This window comes from Numenius arquata, chromosome 2 (assembly GCF_964106895.1).
Source record: "Numenius arquata chromosome 2, bNumArq3.hap1.1, whole genome shotgun sequence".
NCBI classification, from domain to species: domain Eukaryota; kingdom Metazoa; phylum Chordata; class Aves; order Charadriiformes; family Scolopacidae; genus Numenius; species Numenius arquata.
The window spans coordinates 81,449,249-81,470,946 of record NC_133577.1 but is presented as its reverse complement, the minus strand read 5'-3'; positions in this window follow the sequence as shown (position 1 = coordinate 81,470,946).

The following is a 21,698-nucleotide window of genomic DNA, read 5'->3' as shown; positions in this document are numbered from 1 at the left end:
GGGCAGCCAGGTCTATTCTCTTGTCCCTGTCCCCTGAAGTAGAGAGGGCAGCCAGCACAAGCTCGGCACTCTATCTTCTCTCCAGCTCATTCAAGCTTGAGTTGACAGCTTGGGGAAGATGTTTCAAATTTGCTATCAAACATAACTTTTTTTTCCTTAGCCTGTGTGATTTCAAGGGCCACATCTGAGCATCTGAGAGGGGTTTTGAGGGGTGGGGACTGGGACAGGGTGCTCGTGGATTCAACACCCACAGCTTTTAAACCATTCAGTTAGAGAAAAATCCCATCTTTCTCAGGTGCTTACCCTCTCTACTTCCTCAGCACAAGTATAAAACTTTGGACCTGCACATGCACGGGTCTCTTGATTGGGAGGTAGTATTTCAAACAACAGTCAAGCCTGCTAGGATGACTCCTTGCATATCGGATGGAATCTGAGGTGATGCATCAAAACAAGAGAGATTCTGTCCTCTTCCCTTGACATAATGTCTCCCGCCTGCTGGCATCCCTGCTTTCTTAGGCCTGGGCAGGAGGGATTTCTGCAAACTCCAGGTACAGGGAGAGCAAGAGCTCCAATTTCCCCAGTTTACGTATTATTAAAAATTATTAGAAGGCAAATTAAAGCAGGCTTGAAGTAAGGGATAATGCAGTGAAAATGGTGAAATAAATTTAGAAGCAGAGAATATCAGCACACAAATGTCAATCACAGCAGGATAAACTGCAGTATTTACACAAGAGAAATCAGAATCATACCCACTGTGCTGCCTGCCAATAAGGTCCTTTGGAAAGTCACTATTTGTAACACAGTACTTTTACCACCAATAGAAGCCCATAAATATTAGTACTTAAAATATAGAATACCTTTGTAGTCATCAATGGATAATCATGTCTTGAAGTTTATACCCCTAAAAGTGATCTCTTTGAGTTTTGTCTTTTTGTTTCTTTGCTATATTTTTAAATTTTGTTGTTGCTAAAATTGATTCAGTCTTGTGATTACAGTGAGAATGACAGGAAAATATATTTAGTAATGAGTTCTTTTTAACAATAAGTGCAGATGAAGCTAAACTTAAACAGAACATTAAGCTGTGACCAGATGAAGCTTCAAAAATAATACGGCAATCATGTTAACATAATAATTTGTTCACTGCTACCATTCATTATGGATTGGGCAGCAGATAAGGTACTCAGAATCATCTAAATCTACTTTTCAATACAATGAGCACTTAAAAGCTTACGACTGAATTTTGGCAAGACTTAAGGGCATATAGGATAAATTTATTTTGAAACTGGGGCACAAACTCATAAGATTTTAACTTTAATCTTTACCTGGATTCTGACATAGAGTCCCCCAACAAAATTTAGGAAGTTACTACATTGCTGAAGTTAGAAAAGACACCTCCAGTGAGATGCTAGGAAGCAGACATGTTAGGCAAAGGAAATGCCATTTCTTGATTCATGACAAACACCTAGTTCCATCTAGTGTAATATATGGCCTGTCATATGGTATTGATTAAATTAGAAGTGCGTCACTAGTTAAATAAAATATCTTTAAAACATTCTGTATAATTAGTTCGTTTCTAATGATCCATGTAGCCTACAGGAAAAATCCTAGAAAAGAAATAAGGAATCTGCTCCCTCAAGAAAAGAGAAATTGTGTGCTCCACTCTCAGTCTTTAGCTGGTGTAAATCAGTGTCCTCCACTGACTTCCCTGGGGATTTGTCGCATTCTTCACTGTTTGGGGATTTGTCGCATTATGTATTTGTTTTTCCTTGTGGTATAGCTGAAGTGAAAAGAAGGTAATTGTTTATCTCTAAGCTTCTTATCCTGTGAACAATATGCTGGGGAGGGGGTGCATGTGTGTGTAGGTTCAAAGTCACCACTGAAATAATGAAAGTATCATTAAGAAGATTTGTTTAAAATTTTAATGCCCCCCCTTCTCATTCCCTGCAAAAATCCCACCCACTAAGTGTTTCTAAAGTCCCATGATAGAAGATCAATTGAAAGATCAATTGGAAGTTTTCAGCTCCCAGTGCCCAGCGGCAGCTGACTCCCCCATGTGATCTGTCCTCCCAGTCTCCCCAGGAGAGAGAGTTCCAGCAAGAGCGATTGGAGTGACCTGGCTCGGCTCAACCAGCCGCCTGGAGTAACAGCAGGCTGACATTAATATGCCTTCACTAAAGGGTGAAACTCTTATGCAGTTTCTTTGCCACCTGTGTGTGTCGATTTTTTTTTCCTATACAGGCTTCTCCTCATTAGTGTCCTAGAAAGAAATAGCCTTTCTGTGAAAATAAAATGTTGAAACTCTACTTCTAAGTGTGTACTGTTCCACCCTTGCATTTTCAGTGGTGAAAACTGGTTGTTACATCTACAGCTGAACCCTTCAAAATCCTGAGCTTATTGAAAGAAAAGGGATCAATTTTGAAACTGCACTGGAAAGAAAAAAAAAAAAACCCTGAGAGAAAGTATTCAATGACAAGGTATCCAGCTGTGCAAAGATGTTTGGAGGGGAGAGCTGCTGCCTTTATTCTTGAATGCCACAATTCAGACAGCTTTTAGAGCAATAAAATCACACCTTTGCAATCACAGGAGATGATGTCTGCAGAGAAGTGTTGCAATGTAAAAGTCTAGGTGATGGACCTTGAGGTTGTTTTCCCAGTCCACCTTCAGGGATCTGAGCTGTTGTTTATGCACCACTGTCCTTGTTCTCCAAAGTTACCTGCAGAAGCCATTCATTTCCAAAGAGCCAGGCAGTTCTCCCCTTACCTGGAGGGCCAGGTATTTTCTACTTCTGTGCTTTGCAGACCCTGGTACAAACAAAATTTTAGCTTTCTAGGCAGGTGGATTGCTAAATTCTCATCCAAACTTTCACTGTGTTTTTGCGTTTAAGGAAAGGTAAAATATCACAAAGCAATGGCTTTATTTTGCCCAGTCTCATTTAAAAATTGTGTGGACCATGAGGCATGTGGTCTGTCAGGTACCTGTCTCAGAAGAGAATAAACTGTAGCTCCCGTGAAGCACTGTGGCAGCTCAAGGAAAGGTATTTAGCAAACTAAATTAGTTCTGCATGGATCAATCCAACCTAACCCAATCTGCTTCATTTTCATTTTGCGCATTGGAAATTGAAACATGACAGAAAAATTTCAGTTCTCCCAAATTTGCTTTCTATTAAACCAAAGTCTTAACCCCGAATTCTCTATAAAATTCTAAACTGTTGTGTAATATTTACTTTTTCCTGCTCATGGCTGAAAGCCAACTTCCTTCAAGGTTGCTGTTTGCAAAATCCTTTTGCTGGATGGAAGACACGCAAAGATCAAAGCTGTCCCTGAACTGACTGGTTTCATCAGGGAAAGGTGCCTCTCCAGCTCATCAAAACATACACTGTAAAACTGGGCAAACAGCTCAGAATAAATATTGTATAATGATTTCACTCAAAGGGGCAGGTTTGGGGTTGTAGCCATGCTGCCATGAACATGGATAGCTTTTGGTCAGCTTGGACAGCGGGTTAATCGTTCTTGCTTCTGTGTGTAGTGAAATTAGCTGTTTTGAAGAATCACAAGCCAGCAAATTCAACAGCGGGAAGGAGAGAGAGAGAGGGCATTGCGGAGTCGTTGCAGAAGGACTGGTGTCTGCTGCTTGCTGGTGAGAGCCGTTCCAGACCTTATGCTTGTAATTGGCACTCTAAGATGCTTTTGCTTTTTATGTTTCCAAGTGAGCCATTCAGCTAACACTAATTTCATTCAATGGCAATAAAGGTGAAATCTCTGTAAAAATAATTCTCTTCCTCTGCATCAAGATATGATCCCTAAGTAAACAGGCTTTAATTAATGGCAGAGAGTATCTTGTCAGCTAACAACACTCCTCTATGGAGCTACACTGAATTCATGGAGCTTCTAAAATGTCTCCTTAGACACAACATCACTGTTTCTCTTTCATCCTACTGCCCAACACCCCTCTCTGCAGTGAGATGGCAATGGTTTTGAGCAATATGATACAAAAATAGCACCTAAGCAGCTGTACTATGTAAGTCTGTCTATGTACTAATGTAAGCCGTTAGAAAGGAGAAAATCTTTTAGTTTGCTATGTAGAGGTTCATACAGTGGTGGCATTTCAATATTTTTTAAAAACCTCTCATCTTTTTGCATGCCTGTACTGAGAGGCGATAGTCTCCGTTGAACACGGTGTGCATACTATCAGGGGCTTTGTCTAGGAGTTATCCTCACCAGAAATCAGCAAATAAGGTTGTTTTGATGAGTCACAGGTTAGGTAAAATAGTAGTATGCTTTTCATCAGCTGTGGGTTGTCTCTGTCTTGCCATTGTGCTGCAGGCACTGGAGAGAGGAAGGGTCATCTTAGCCCTCAAAAGTGTTTGGCAGCAACTTGCTCCACTTCCAGCCCCCTTTCCTTCCCCCGTGTGCCTTCGAGTTAGGTAGTGCAGACACTGGTGTTTCCGAGCATTTTCTCACAGCTTACGGCTATGTCAAATTAGCTCTCTGTGCTGGTAATATTTCTAAACTGATAGTTGCTGCCTGCTAGAGCACTGCTTAGTGCATGCAACTTGCCTTGCAAAATGTTGCTGGAAGGGTCCTATCTGTCAACACTGAAGGAACCAAGCCATGCCAGCTGCCCTCTGCTGCGGGGGACTGATGTAACGCAAGGGAAAGGCCTTTAGGAAGCACTGCATTGCCGAAGACTTCAATACCTCCCCTCTGTTACCTCTGTAAGGGCACCTCATTGACAACCTGTGTGTGTTAACTGCTGGTGAGATTGATCTTTACCCTGTGTCAGAAAGGCGCTTAATGATCATCCAGATTAATTTCCAAATGTCCTTGTGATATCTCTCAGGGAGGAAGACAAACAGTGGGTTTACTATATTTAACTGGGTTTCGTGAGAAGTTTGTTTTGCTGGTAGATCGAGTCAGTGAAGAAATATTTGCTGGCAGTTATGACCTCATTGATGCCGTTGACCAAACGGAAGGACAGCTATTTCTGACGACCTGCCTGAGCGAGTGCTGGTGCTTCTCCCTCTGCACAGAGCAGTAGAGGCATTAGTGGTAAGTGGAGCTCAAGCCTATACACACTGAGGAATTGCTTGCTGAGAAATACAAGGAAGGAGATAGAACTTCAATTAGAGAGAGGATGATGACGATCAAATAGCTGACAGGCAAGGTGCTGTGGGCACGGTGTGCTGAGCAGCATTTCGGTGGCCACAGCAGTTCAGGCAGTAGGTGCCCCTGCTGTTGGCTCTTGCCCTGTGTTTCATGCCTCTCTCCTCATCCCGCAGTCCCGTGCTGGCACAGCTTGCTTTTTCAGGCAGGCACTGAAGCAAGCTGGAAAGTAAACACTCTTGTTTATTTTCTTCCAGAGGTTGTTTTTCAGATGGGTCAAATTTCTCCAGCCTACCTAACCACATGGACACAAGTGCAGCAGCAGGGATACAATGATTCACAGCCAGGACCAAGGCATTGGAAAGGATGGCTGGATGGGGCAGCGACTGGCCGGAGCAGATCTGCCACCAAGTGCCAGACCACAGCTTTGGACCAGGCAGTATTATGGAAATGTTCTGTCTTTTGATTTAACATGCAAAAACCTGCAAGGTAGAAATTATGCCAGTTTGCGCACTGGATTTCTGGAAAGAAGCCCCTATTGTATTTTAAAGAGCTTTGATCATACAGTCAAAAAAGCATACACATACAGCTTTGGCTCTCCAGTACTTTTTTCCAACAAAGAATCAATATGGTTGCTGCGGATTTTCAAAGAAAAATTATAACCCCGTGGCAACTGGTTGCTTGTAAAAATGTTTTATGGTGGTTCTTGCCTTGCTTGACTATGATGAATAAGAAAGAGTTGGTTCTTGCCTTGCTTGACTATTATGAGTAAGGGAGAGATCTATCCACCACACTCTGTTAATTGGGAAATTCTCCAGAGTCACTGGCAGGCTCCTGGTTTGGTCCCCTCAGTGCTGCAGGGAGCATCCCCTCATCCCAGAGCTGCATTATGGCCAGAGAGCTGTGAGGAAAACCTGAGATCTCCTTATTCCCAGGCAAGGCCAGAAATCACAAACTGGGATTGTTTAAAACAAAACCTAAATATTAAATGAAAGCAAACCATAAAAATGGTTCTTTCCTACTTTGTACAGAAAACTGCAGAGGACTTTAAAGGGGTCATTCACAGATGGCATAATCACCATGTGGCAAAATAAACCAAAATTGCTGCTTTAATATCAGAGGTATAATCAAGATTTGGCCTACTTGTTGCACATTTCATTTTATAGGCAGAAGTTATGGGTTTATGTACTGGAACTCTCTTTATAACAGCTTATCAAAAGTGCTTCACATGAACATATGTTTTCCCATGGTTGTGTTTTCTGAGCATGCTGAACGATTTAGTAATACCAGCTAATGATGCAAAATGGGTTTCAATAGCAATTTTAGTGGCTAAATGAATCATACTTAGATAAGGGAAATCTGAAACATTCCAATTTATGCAAAATTGCTAAATGACCTATCCAACATATCTCTGAGGAGACGTTAACACAGGGTGGTACATGGAACTGGAAAAATACAGTGATGTTTTCTGCTTTACGAATGAATGGGATTTTAAAGAGAACTTTAACGTGCAATGCCAACTATTTTCTTTATGCTTGTTATCTTTAAAAAGATTCATGTAAGTCTTTGGAGATGAATTCTTTTCTTCCTTTTTGCATGTAATCTGCTGAAATATTGCCATTTGTTTTCCTTTTCCTGTGATTTCTGTGTCTTTTTCTCATTCTTCTTTCTCATTAGATATTAATAAACAGAGGAAAACAGAAAAATCCAAGTGATGTGACTAAGCAAACAAATGCTGTAGTGCATATTTTACCCTACTTTATTTTATACACCTATCAAGAGAGGTGATTTCCTCCAAAAAAGAGTTTTTCAAATCTGCTTAGAAAATATAAGAACGTTTCTTACACAGTTTTGGACATGCCACAGTTGATTAACAAATGCATTCATATTTGTGCGACTAAAATCAAATTACCATAAAACCTACAGAAAAGAAAAATGGAATTAGCTGAGTTCCATGCCACAACTTCTATCAGAAAATTATTTGGACTATCCATCTGCTTTGTGTTTTTTTTAGGTCCCTATCCCTATCTTATTTGGGAAAACAAGAAAAAAGGAAGGGACAGTAAACCAATGGAAAATCTTGTTGACATAATACAAGGCAAGCTGTCCAGAAAAGTAAGTGTTGCTCCTAAGACGCTAATCACTAAAGATGTTCATGGTGTGTGAATTTCGTTCAGTCTTCCAGTATCGGTAGATTGTATTTCTAAAAATGATGCCTGAAAAAGTGCTTTATTAAGGAAGCATATACTATTTACTGCAGCACTGGGTAGCATTTTATATTGCAAAACACTTCTTAACTTTTAAATAAATTTCATCCCTGGTGACAAGTTAATAGATATCACACTAGGCTATTTGCTATGAATTGATTTATGTTGGTAGTAGACAGAAACGGTAGCCTTCTTATTCTGAGAGAAAATTAGGAGTGGGATGTGGAGGAGGAAGTAGAGGAAAAATGAATTTTATAGTGGTCTTAATTAGAAAAATATTACAGCACCAGGGTCACACAAAGGGAGTGAAGCATTGTTTTGCTTTATGGCAGAAAGATTGATAGATTCTGCCTAGGATTTGTGGCAAAAGCCCATTGTAAGTTGACATAAACAACAAATAAAAATTACAGCCAGAAACAATTTTTTTTTGTGCAAATGGTCTGCACAATCAGGATTTGTGTTGTGTTTTTTTTTTCTTTTTTAGGATATTTCATATACTCCTATCTAAGGAAGCTCTATATTTTTGAAACAATCTCCATTGAGGCATGAAACAACTATCAGTAGAATATAGGACTTAAAATGAGTCTGTGAAGGTAAGTTATCCTCAGTGCACATAATGAGAAAAATAGAATATTTAAAGCTGACATTGACCTATTTTAATTATTTCTGTGCTTCTCAGACACTGAAATGTGAAGTTTGGGACTAGCAGCACCTAGAATATGTCCCCTCAAAAGGTTGGAAGTGTACTGAGGGACTCCACTCGAGTGTAAAGGAACATTATAGGGTGGCATGATAACTGATAGAAGATTACAGACTCTGATTAAATTACTGCAAGCCAAAAGCAGTGAAAATAGCACAAGAAATTAATTTACAGAAAAATCGGTCTTGAAATGTTCTCAAGCAACACTAATTTAAGCTTTTCATTGCTTTGGAGAAATGGTGTTACATGAAACTCAGAACACATTTCAAAGACCTTCAAAACCCTATAGAGGCTAAAACTATTTTCAAATCACAGCCCATCCTATGTCTCTTTTCTTTTGGTATCATTAAGGAGCATGGTGGAAAGGTGGAGATCTGCATCAGGATAACATATGTGTGCTTATTGTGTTTGGGAAGGAAAAAAAGTCTCCTAGAAATCTCTGAGCCCTAGATGTAGGTATGTCAAGTAATACTTGACAGTCAAATATTGAATCTGACTGCCAGATGAGCAAACAAATGCCAGCAAATAGCTCCATGGTAGGAAAATTAAGCAAATTCATTACTTTTGTGGGCTTCAAATCTTTTTTCTTTTTTTTTTTTTTTTTTCCCCTCAAGGCTGCAACTTGTATTTCTTCAACCACGACATACCCAGGTCAGATCCTTGTTTTGTTTGGTGTACCTTCACGTGACACACCACAGCATGTCATGCTCACAGTCCTAGTCTCTCTACTTTGTCTCTAAGAAAAGGGCATCTCAAATGGGAGGTAACTTAGAGGATCGTGTTCTGAGGTAGTGGATACCTTAGATATACTATAGATGAAAATGTAACCAGTATAAAGTCAGGTGCCTACATTTAAATACTAATTTCATATGGCTGTTACCAACTTAAAGGGAAAGGGTAGGGATTCCTTCCTGAGGTAGGCACAAAATATTCTGCCCTAATAATTTCCCTGCCTGCTTCCAACAGCCACAGGCTGACTCCCACCTATTCCTTGCCTCCAAGATGCTTTTTAGTTTTCAAGTCTTCTATAAGTTAAATGTTCATCGTATACAAAGGACTTATCTTTGAATTTGTTACATCTGATGTTGTCAAATTCCCATCCTTTCTTTGTCTTTGTTATTATTTTGATACCTGAAACACAGAAGCTCACAAAACAGGTAATTGCACTGATTCTGTATCAATATGTTTCCAGAGAAAAAGGACCCCTTTGAATGTCAGAACAGAAATTGAGAGAGTAAAATATATTTTAATGTAAAACTAATGATTAGTTCTAAAATCAGGAGTTAAATATGTTTCTTAAGAAACAGATTTGCAATATCATTAACAGCTAATTGTACAGTGTTTATATACTTACTATCTTAAAGCAAATTGTTTTCTTTAAATATTTTTTTAAGTCTCAAAGGAGCAGCTGTCTAAAAAGATGACTTACATTTTGCTTGAAAATTAATCCTGGGCATAGAAAATATTAGAAAAATGATAAAAGGTAAGAGCGCATCCTCTTTTTTTTTTCCACTGTGAAATTATACAAACGACATTACAAGATTTCAGAGTGTTTTTTATAAATAATTTTCACTTTACACTGAATATTTGCACATTAATAACTTGAGGATTTTGTCATTTTCAGTGTACTCTTCTTTCATGAACACTGTGATTATTCATAATGAGCAGCCAATGTCTTTGAAAGTACTGTAGACTGTGCAAGTAAGATAAAAAAAAATATTTTTGTAGTGACTGCAAATGAAAGACCTCATTAATCAACTAGATTCCATTTAAGCATTAGCATTAGAAACTTCAGTATATCATCATTATATGTTTAACCCCTTAAATGCTGTGCCCCTCAAAGTCACCCCATGGGAGCTGTGCGACAGTGTTGCACAGGGAATTACCCTGAGTTAACAAAATATGTGCTCCAGACCAAGAGTGGACCTGAAGTTTCCTCCTGGATGCATTCTCAGACCAAAAGACTCAAAAGTACTATTTGAGCACTGATGGCAGAAAAAGTTCCCTTACCAAAGCATTTGGATGGGTTAAGAAACTGCTGATTCCCCAGTAAAGGGTATTTATGAAGTTAATGTGGATGGATTCTTGTATTATAAAGTTAGCCCAGTAATGCTGACTGCATCTGCCTTTCTCTGTGTGCGTGTGTGCATTAGCATCTCCTTTTATAACCCTTTGAAGAAATATTTGAAGTGTTATAGAAATGTAGCACTTTTCTCTGAGGAAGCTATGGAGGTATCTGCTGCAGTCCATGGTTAAAGCTGAGATGCATTTTTCATTTATCAGCCATTCAGCCCCTGTTAATTCTGAAATGTGTATTTTGGGACCATATTCTGGAAACACCATAAGCAAAAGGGAAAAGAGCCTGAAACTGTGTATCTTTCAACTCAGTTTAATCAGGAGACATAAGCATAAGCCATAAAGTTTCTTACTTGCAAATTATTACAGAATGTCAGCAGAGATATTGCTTGCCTTATTTTTTTATTTTTTTTGCAAAAGAAAGTAAGCCTGCTGGAGACATAAAAATACACATAAAAACTTATGTTTTTTTCTGATTTTGGTGTGTTGCATCTGTATATGTGTTACTCATCTGCTTTTTCCTGAACATTTCCAAGCCCCACTGGATTCAAGGCTGGATGTTGCCAGCCATTGCATCCACACAAGAGACAGTTCCTGCAGAGGACCAAGGGCTTGGATGTCATCAACCTCATAACTTGGTTTCTGCTCACTTAGGGCTCTAAGGAAAAGAACAGAGACTGGAAACAGTGTCAGGCTAAAGAAACACTTGCTGCTGGTTAGTTAGCCACTGCCAATGGCACAGTATTGGGTTAGACTCAGATCCAGCTGAGCAAAGCTGTGGCTTCCCTGAAGACCTGAGTACTTTTGAGGACCGGAAATTAATGTGATCCTTGTATGGTAGTATGGGACGTGCACTTTATATACGCTAATATAAAATTTGTATTCCCATGTGATTCCAAGGTGCTGTTTATAAGTTAGATTCTCTTGAAATCTTTTTTTTTACTAACTTCAGCTGGACTCCACAGCTGAGAAGCTACAGTATAGAGAAGTCCATGGCCCAAAGGCAATCCATAAACTGTGCCTTTTGCACTGGAATAAGTGGGAGCTGGGACAAATACTGTCCTCACACCCTCCCCCAGGGAGTATGCTTACCTGCATCACTGACGCAGTGTCATTTCCTCCTCCTCATTAGCTTCCCATGTTATGAGACAACAGAAGTGTCCATGCGGACAGGCAACTTGTGCTTGATTTATTGTCGCTGATGCTGACAAAAGTAATAAATTCAAAGGAAAATGAAAATTACCTAGCAAGAATGATTCAAATAACACCTGCCTTCCTGGGCAAAGGAGCACTTATTTGCTTCTCCTCCACTGACAACATACTCACTGACCTTTACAGGAATGGTGAAAACTGCACACGTGCCAATATTTAAGAAATTAATGCCTTTTTATATCTCATCTCTAAACAAACATAAAGGAAAGAGCAGGATCTATTCTCTGGCACTTATACAGAAAAAATACAAACTCTGCTGCCAACAAAGGGTAGAAATCCTACTTACTTAATATAAATTTAAAGATGTATTAGAATAATGTGAAATGTATCTATTCTGAAATGTAGATGAATATTTCAAAATGATGTGTTGAATAAGTGACTTTTGTAACAGCCAGCACTACCAGAAAAATTCCAGTAAAAGTTTCTGTCCACATATTAAGTGCAAGTTGCAATTCTCCCAAGAGAATGAAATTAAGATTTGAAGTTGAAGAGCAATTTGCATCTTAAAACCACTATACCTCATTGAGCACAGTTGATAGTAGCATTCTGCCTATTCACACGCCTTCTGGGTTTCAAGACAAGAAATAATTGTTGGAAATGTAGTATGTCTTTCTGTGTCTTTATAGCTGAAGATGCTCCTATATAAAAACATAGATGAATACTCTTTCACGCCCAAAGGCCTGCAGAGATGGTGATATCTCCATGTCAGAGATTCAACACTCAAGTTGAGAAGGCCTTGAGCAACCTTCCTTCGCTGGACCTGCTTTGAGTGGGAGGTTGGACCAGACGACTTCTGGAGATTCCTTCCAGCTACTTTGTTCTGTGAGTCCCTGAAACATTTTGTACTTCCTTGCCAGTTCATGCATGCATTGCTTGAAGAATCATGTGATTTCGGAAGGAGTTAAAGGGCTAATAGATGGTGCAAAGGAGGAATGTGGGGAGAAGTCAAAGGCACAGATTTGTTAAGGTTAGGGCTTAACATTAACTGTCAACATTTCTAGTACCTCTCTGCTCACTTTTTTAATTAGGACCAAAGTCTGGAACCGAACATCTCCAACAGAGAGGAACGGTGTTATATAAAAGAGGTAATGTGGATATATGAAGCTCTCTTCAGGATAATGCTGTTGGTGGTAAGGGCTTATCTTCTGGACTGGTCTTTCCAAGAGCTTGATGGAGGAGCAGCAATGGAGAATGTTGAGCTCTGGCATGTCAGACAACCAAAAGAAGTCCTTCAAGGAGTGAGATAACCAGCATTGTGCATAGCTGCCTCATGGGTTATTCTTCTTCCTGCCATGTCCCAAAGCAGCAGGCAAAGGAAGGCAGAAAGATCACCAAGGCTTTTATTTGTTCTTCCCTCCTCCACTGCACCGTTACTGCTATGTCTGAGAGGGTGATATGCTTCAGCCATTAAAAGGTGATCTAGTAATTTTATTTCGTTTTACAGGGACCCTGTCTCTACTAAGGGTATTCTTTTAATGCACAAATTCAATAAAGGTGTGGGGGGTTTTTAATGCAGAGGACTGTTTGTCTATTTTCTTTCTTTTCTGTCTCTTTTTACCCTCCAGGATTTATGTCACAACAGTTATTGTCATGTACAAGCATTTAAGCAATTAACATCAGGTGTGTTTAAAATAAACAGCAGTATGTTGGCTCAAGGTAGAAATGCTGGCATAGAGACATTCAGGTCTGGGTGGTATTAAGCAAAACACAAAATGTTTTTTACTATTTTATGATAAGATAATACACTTTGAGGGAAATCTCTGTAGTTGGGTCCCTATCCCTTTCAGTTGTGAGAGCCTGAGATGGCTAGAGCACCAAAATGAAAAGAAATGGGCTGTTAATCTCTCCAGTCCCAGTAGTGTTGAACAGCTCTTCACACAGCTACAGCTGCACATCAGGCACATGCTTTTCTTCATTTAGCACTTGGGATTGGCCAAACTTGGAGTCTGATGTACTGCTCAGTAGATGAGTATAAAAGTTCTTCTTTATCATAATTTGCACTGCACTGTTTGGTCAACGTCCATTATAGCTGTCTCCTATGATGATATATAGCCCATAATGTTTGAGTCACCCAATATTCCTTCCCAAATTAAGTAAAGGAGGAAAAGAGCTTAAAATATTTATAATGAAAGCCTGCATATCAAGTTATAGATAACCTCAGTTCTGAGATGGAGTCAGATATTCTCATTTTTCTTGTGTAATTCTGGACATTTTGGTATGAATCTGACACAGGTCATAGCCCATGGGTTTCTGAGCAGGAGGCTGATAACACTATAAGTTGTGACTGTGGGACCAAGAGATAGAAATATCCTTTAAGTGTGAGTAATAGACAGAAATGTTTTCTACAATGACCAAATATTATTTTTCATCAGCCCTCTGAAAAGTTTCAACCTGCCCTAATTTTCTCCATTGAATCTAATAGAACTGGATTAAACTACAGGGGAGATGAGAACATAAATTTGATTCCTTTCATTCCATGTAATATTAGGGTTTGTATTCTTTCAAGCTGTAATAACCTCTAGACTTCAGCAAAATTGAAAACCTTTAAATAGCCTTTCACAACCTTTCAGCGTAGTAATGAAGTTTTAAGTGCTCACTGGGGATTTTCAGTTCAGAAAAATCTAAGCAGCAGTAGATATTAAAATCTAATGTTTACTTCAACTCTTTTACAGCCTAATGGGTTTTTCTGACAGTGTAATTTTTAAAAGGTTGGGTTTCATTTATTAATATAGTATACTCACCCCGGAAATCTTTCTTCTTTAAGGACTCTGGTGGGAGCCTTATACTTTGTTGGAGCACCTGAAAAGCCAGCTAGAACAGGGAAAAAAGAAACTTGCTAAGACCAGACTAGAACAACAAGCAGGTTAAAAAAAAAAAAAAAAAAGCCTCATGATTTAAACACCACAGGAGGCAAAAAACAAATTAAGGATGTAGATTCCCTGTGTGCACATAATTACAAGTGTGTGAGTCACTGGAGTCAGCACGGTTGCTCATCTACCTAAAGACCTAGAGAGAATGTCTGGCTGCACTCAACTCGGGGAGTAGCTAAATGGATTTTATTTATTTATTTATTAAGCTGTTGCTCAAGGGGGTAGCAGTGGGGAGAGAAAATTGCAGGGTGAATTTACACTGATTAAAGGAACACAGTCTGTGTACACAAGCGTTTTTGAGGCACAGTGTGGGACTGGAAGGATTCTGGTTTTGTGTGCTGCTAAATTAGTGGAGAAAAGAGGATCTGAATTTCATTGAGACAATAACAGTAGAAGTCCCAGAGGGATATTTTTCATTGCTGTATAACTCTATATACAATGTTTTATACATATATATTTTTATTATGCATACAAACAGTTATTAGTATTTGCTGGGACTGTATAGTAATGTGACTGTGAGCTTTGCCTTCTTTTATAATAATGCATTCAGATGGCTCTTAGATATCTTTTGTTGATAGTTTTACATCTTCTTAAATCATAAAATACAAGCGGAAGGAAATACAAAATAAGGACGTAAGGAAATGTTCTAAAATCCTTGTATCTGACAGATGAAAGTCTAGTGCTTCTAAAGCAACACATTATAGTATATTTTCATTAAGAAAATAAATATGTTGGAGAGGGAGGATTTGCTTATGAATATCTCTTAAGTACATAAACACATGCAAATGAAAAGAAATAGGTCCCAACATAGACATATATGTAATAGTAAAACTTCCCAAGGCTGGTTTCTAATTTTTAGCTAATTTTGACTCATCAGTGTGTGCTTAACTTTAAGAGCATGTTTATTTCTATTGGTTAAACAAAATGCTTTTGGGCTAACTACTGGTGCAGTGCCCCAAGCCACCTACTGAAACCCCTATTGTAGGTCCTTGTTTATCCATTCAGGCCAGTGAATTCAGGCTCCTTCTCTGGGAAAGGAGCTTCCTGACTTGTCTATGATGCTCTGCTGTTGCTCTCAGCCTGTACTTCATGGAGAATTGCGAGGAGAGTCACAGATTGGTGGTCAAAAGTAAGAGCTAAAAACTATTACTGAAGAACAGGAATGCCTGTGCTCAGCAAGTTGCTCTTCCAGTTCTTGGCAGACACACTTCAACTGTTCAACACTCCTTGCTCAACAACAGCAAAGTGTTAACATCTCAGAGGATGTCAATTGTCAAGCAGCGCAAAATGGCACAACTCTTCAGTCTTCCTGAGTTGAAAGAGACTAGAGTCTTTAGGTAAAAGAAAAAGCTAAGAAGCCAGAGAAGTGTTCACAATATGGGGAGAAAAGCATGAGGGGGGGAGAGGAGAGAGACAAATCATACACTGAAAGAGGTTTGAGAGAGACATTGTTGGTTCAGAAAATGCAGTCATATGAACATTGCAGAGAAAGATACTTCATTAGAAAGTCTAAGACAGTGAAATGCAGAATTTCCTGCGTCATGTGATGTTCAGGATTTAACACTCCTGTTGGTTGAGACATTTCCAAAGAATCATTTGAGTCCCTGTCATGGGTATGATTGAGGGTGCTGCTTCTGTGAGGGACAAAAAGCTCTAGTCAGCTTTCCTCCTTGTCTCCAGATACATAACTTTCTGACCATATGCATGTAGCTTTCTGCAGCACATATGGTGTAGAAATGCAGTGCCAATGGAGCAAGTCCCTTGCTTTTAGTCTTTGCAGGCAAAAGTCCCATTCATATTACTTTCCCATGGATTTATTTAAATCAGTCTTGGGCAGTTAAGAAAAGGAAGAAAATACAAGGTTAGGAGGAAGAGGAAATGTTGACAGAAAAGGAAATCATGTTAAAAAGAATAATTGAGATCTAAAATCAAAAAATGGCATAATGGATTACCCACACCTCTGGTCTCACACAGTAACAGAAGGAAGCAAGGGAATGAACAAAAGGGAAAATGCAATGCAAAGAAATGGTAGTTGAGGGATACAAAAAGCTCAAAACAGCTGGTAGCACATGCTGTACTATCTCCCTCACTCGGTGTAACTCTACTACTTTTGTAGATATTTGGAAGTGGCTTTACCAGAGCAGGTACGTGTGTCAGACCCACAGAGGGGACCAAACCCAGATCTACTTCTAGAGTAGTCAAGGTGATGTCCTGGCCTTTCCTTAGAGTTAAGACATCGATGTTCAGCCCCCACTCTTGGGAGATTTGTATGCCTATGCCATTCCCCACTGGTCTCCAGCCTTGAGCTCTGATGAAGCAAAGTAGGAAATTCAGGCAGACCAAAGCAAAAGCACCAGGCAGCACAGCAGCAAATGAAAACAATGCTGATGAAGACAGGTTAATGGAATTCAGAGAGAATAATCTGAGGTATTAATGCACTTTGCTGCTTTGAGGTTAGCTATAACCACTAAAGAAAAAGACAAGGATATCACCGTGGAGAGGTCACTGTAAACCTCTGCTTAATATGCAAATGTGAAGCAGTCAATTAAGAAAGTGACCTAGCCAAACCGGTTATTTAACAAACTGGATACAGAAAAATACTGAAAACATTGACAGTTTCAGGAGCTGGTGAGGGGTCTAGAGCACAAGTCTTATGAGGAGCAGCTGAGGGAACTGGGGTTGTTCAGCCTGGAGAAAAGGAGGCTGAAGGGAGATCTTATTGCTCTCTGCAACTACCTGAAAGGAGGTTGTAGCAAGGTGGTGGTCAGTCTCTTCGAAGTAACAAGAGACAGGACAAGAAGAAATGGCCTCAAGTTGTGCCAGGGGAGTTTTAGGATGGACATTAGAAAAAATTTCTTCATCAAAAGGGTTATCAAATATTGGAACAGGCTGCCCAGGGAAGTGATGGAATTGCCATCCCTAGAAGTACTTAAAAGGTGAGTAAACATGGTGCTTAGGGACATGGTTTAGCAGTGGACTTGGCAATGCTAGGTTAACAGTTGGACTCGGTGATCTTAAGATCCCTTCCAACCTAGACTATTCTTTGATTCTATGATTCTATGATTTTAAAGGACTCCTCCCTCTAACTCCATGCTGCTCCTCAGCTCAAGCAACTCTGTCTTAGAAAGATATAACAACAAGAGGGAGGGGATCAAAATACAAATTTCTGGCACGGTTTAAGACAGAGCGAGATTTTGGTTAGACTAAATGATCTTTCAAGATCCCTTCCAGCCTGGGCTGTTCTATGATTTTGAAATGAGAAGAGGTTGAAAAATGTCAGGACTGTTATGTATGGAAGGGTCATTGCCCAGAAGAGGAAGGTTACTCCTGTGTTCCCTTTTGCTTAACAACATATGTGAGAAGACAAAGTAAAGCTGAAAAAAAATGAACTTTAAAAAAAAAAAAAGAAAAAAAAAGAAAAAAATATTTTAACCGGTATATCCAGTGATTAAAGATACTTTCAGATACTGTGAGCTGAAACAAGAACCAAACATTTGCTTGGGTAATGAAACAGCCATCCTATCTGCAGATAGGATGCTCTTTTTATACCATTCTTATTAATTGGGATTAAAAAATATGAAGTTTTTGGACATGAACTAATTGCCAGGATCATGTCTCCATTGCAGAAAGGAGTGCTGTGCAGCTATGACTGAATTAACTGAGCAAGAGGTGGGGCAGAGATCTCACCCAGAATTGCACTTTTTGTCACTTGAGGCATTTGAGATTACTAGGTTTATAGGGAGTTTGGGTATGTCTCCATGGCACTGCACTGTGCCTGCTGCCTTAAAACTGACAATGTCAGAGATTAGATCATTTTCCTTGCACCTTTCTCTGATTTTAGAATCATGTGATAAGATAGATTGAGAAGAGTTCAAGATCATCCTAGTCTGTCTCTCTTCGATAGACCTGGACCAATAAAGCCATGTGTCCTCATGCACATTTGTCTGTCTTTGAGATAAAAGCATCGACATTCCACAGCCTGCCCATCCACTGCTGTCACAAAAAATATATTATTCTCTTTGTTTTTAAAGAAGCCTTTTTCTGGTGCTTGTTATTGTCTTTGTCAGTCCCATGAAATGATCCATTGTAAAACATTCCCATTTGTCTTTCTAGATGCTCTCCAATGGTGTATAGGTTTTTTTCAGTTCCTTCAAAACTCAGCACAGCATTTTAGCTGGAGATTCTTCAGTGCTGGATGCTTATTTTGTGAGCATCTCTCTATGCTTCTTGACCTCTCATGACAGCATTTTTTAAACAATAAGGCTTTGGTTATTCACATTAGTAAGGTCTTTAAATTTTACATTCTGTTCTGTCATGCAAGTGGCTAATGGAAATATCAGAGAACAGCAGACTCAGGTGCACTGCACTGCAAAGCCCTGCTTGACATAGTCCTCTGCTTGACAATCAACCACTGGTAGCTACATTTAAACTATGTTTTTCCAGCAGTTATACACAGCCTGAAATAATGTCCCACAGAACAGTTTTCCCTAGCTTTCCTCGTGAGATGGTGTCAAAAGCCTTACTGAAGAGAAGATGTGTGACATCTACTATAACTTCCATATCCACTAGTCATTCTCCTGTCACAGGAAGAAATTAGATTGTTTTGTTGTGATTGATCCCGACAAATCAGCTCAGACTGTTGCTTATCTTGTTTTCTTTTCAGGGCATATGAAAAGTCCTTTGTTTAATTGTTTGTTCCACTGCTTTTGGGGGGTTTGAAATTGGGCTGGTAATTCTCTGGCTCCTCCTGTATGAATACCAGCTTTCTGTTGGCCTTTCCCACTTTTCTAGTATCTCCCTAGTCACCCATTAATCCTCAAAGATAGTGGCTAATGATTCTGACATTGCTTCATCAAGATCTTTAAATACAATTGTTGAGATAATTGCTTTTTAGACTCTTACGTGCCTGCATTAACCTAAGGTAGCCCCACTGCCATTGGTATTGCTGGCTACTGTATTGTAGCTAGCCTCTCTAGTAAAGCCAGATACAAAAAAGCAGTATGCTTTGTTCTTGGCATCACTACCTATTGATAATTTTTCCTTTGCAATTCATGTTCCGACATATTTTTTCATCTCCTAGTATTACTAATGTTCTTGAATGATTTCTAGTTATGCACCATGTCACTTCATAGCTGTATCTCATTTCATGCTTTTGTGAGTCCATCTCTATCGCCTTTTGCTATTTCTGTAAGCCTGCCTGTAAGCTGACATTTTTGCCTCCTGTATGTTTTCAAGTATTCCTGATGAGTGAAAAGATTATTGTTCACTGAACTCTCTCTGTTAGTTTCTGCTTACTATAGTTCGCACTTGTGTCCTTAGTGCAGCCATGTTGAGGAACTGCCATCTCTCTTGCACTATTTTTCCCTTTCAGCTTAGCTCCTGGAGAGCTGACCAGTCAAGTTTTTGAGGTTGTCAGTATTTTGAAGTCCATTGGTTTCTGTTTTGCTATTCTTCCTCCATAATGATGCTCACTTGAGCTGTTTTCTGTGTTCAGGTGTTCAAATTACTTGTGCCATTAGTTAGAATCAAATATAGAAATACTTTGTTTCTGGAGGTTTCTCTGCCATCTGTATTGCCTAGTTGTTGCCATCTGAAGGAGAAGGGGATTCTGTGTCCAGGTATATGCAGTTTACATTAGTTGCCTCCGCAGCTGAAATGCTTGAGCGCTGCCAAGACTTTTCATTTAAATGAGTCTGCTTATTGCTCATAAAAAGCCTCTTCCGCCAGATCATCCTGTTTTAGAGGATGTTAATAGATTCCCCATCACATGTATTTCCCTTTAATCTTTACTTAAGAGCTCTTCAATTGCTCAAGTCCTCTGCATTCTGCGATCTCAGAGCAAATAAATATGTCCTTAATATCTGAAATATCAGATCCTTCCTTTTTCACCTACCTATACTTCTTGAACAAGTTTCATATCTGAGAACGTGATTGAACGGAGCCTCTTAGGCCAAGTAAGCAATAATTTTCATGTATGAAGACTTCAGTCTTCTCTTGTTTATTCCACATACTTGTGTGTTGGTATGAAGATGTCTTAAGATAATCAGTGAATTTGATACATTATTCTCTTCCTTGTTTTGTCTCTGATCCTATTAGGAATAGGTCCATCCTCCCAAAATTTTATGGCCTGATCAGATAACTCCTGTTAATACAAATCCATGGTGGTTTTCTTGCTTTGTCACCTCTCCCTTTCAGTCCCAAAGACAGCTCACATTGCCTTCACTGGCTCATGTGCAAAGATTGACCTCTGGTGGATTACAGGGGCTACTGGTGTGACCCATTTGGGCTGTTTCTGCATCTCCTATATTTCTATATACTTCAGAGCTGAGGTTTCTGAGAGTGGCAGGTGAGACCCTACTTGGTGCTTTCTGCCTCTATGAGTTGGAGCCTGATGGTCCACAGGTGATCTATCTGTCAAAGTCTCTCTACTTCATTTGTCTTGAAGTATAAACCTGAGAGTTTTAGATGTGTTGTATTTATAAGCACAGCCCAGGGAGGGAAGCACAGTGTGTAGGAAGCCAGGAGGAAATTACTTCTCTGCAGCTGCATTGGATGTCCTTCTGTGTTACTCATTCACCAAACCAAAAGCAGTGGTTACTTGAGGAAGAGCTTGTGAGTAGCTGTCTGGAAATCACAACATGGTCTTGAACTTGCAATGTAGACTCAAGACTTCATTTTCCTCTTAATGTCATTTTTCTGTGGATATATTTGAGAATTTTATTCTGGATGGTATATGTAGCCCAAGCAAGCACTGCGCTTTCCTCTAGACTACACTGTGTGTTATCAAATTAGCTTTGACACCAGTGGTACAGCATTCACCTTTTCACCCTCTGCACTCTTCAACCCAGCTACAGCAGCACAAGCGTGCATCCAGCATAGTGTGAATCAGCATGCTTGTTTTCAGATTTTTTTGTGTCTTACGTCTTTGTTTTCATATATATTTCAGTTTCCACAAAATTACATCTGTGGACAGTGTTTTCTCCTGCTAGGTCTTCAGATGGTGCGTATCCATTTCCGGGATGGTATAAAGAACATAGAGCAAACCTAATGACTTGAAAAAATCAAGGGACACCTGGGTTGCTATATTTGCTTTTGTGTCCCCTCTAGGCTGCCAAGGAGAAGTGCCCAGCCCACGGTGTGCCCAAAGAGGTACCTGCCCCTGGGCTGCACAGCTGGAATTGGGATCTAGGGATGTTGGATCCTTCTCAGGCCACCAGGCAGCCTATTGGGAGAGGAAGATGTCGGGGTGGAGGAGAAAGTTAGCTCTTGACCAAGTGCCTTGTGGTGAGTGGTCAACTCATCCTGGAGGAGTTTCCTTATGTCAACAGAGAAAGGAGAGGAATCCAGAAACTTCTTTTCTGCCACTGACTTTTTCAACCAAGAAACATTTTTCCCTCACCTGATCACTAGTTTTGGAGTAGTTTTGCATCGTTTTTTTAATCTTTCTTTTTTTTTTTTTTTTTTTTTTTTCCTGAAAGTTACATGATTTCTTTAAAAGAATTGATTTTTTGCTGAGGGATGCTGAGATGCA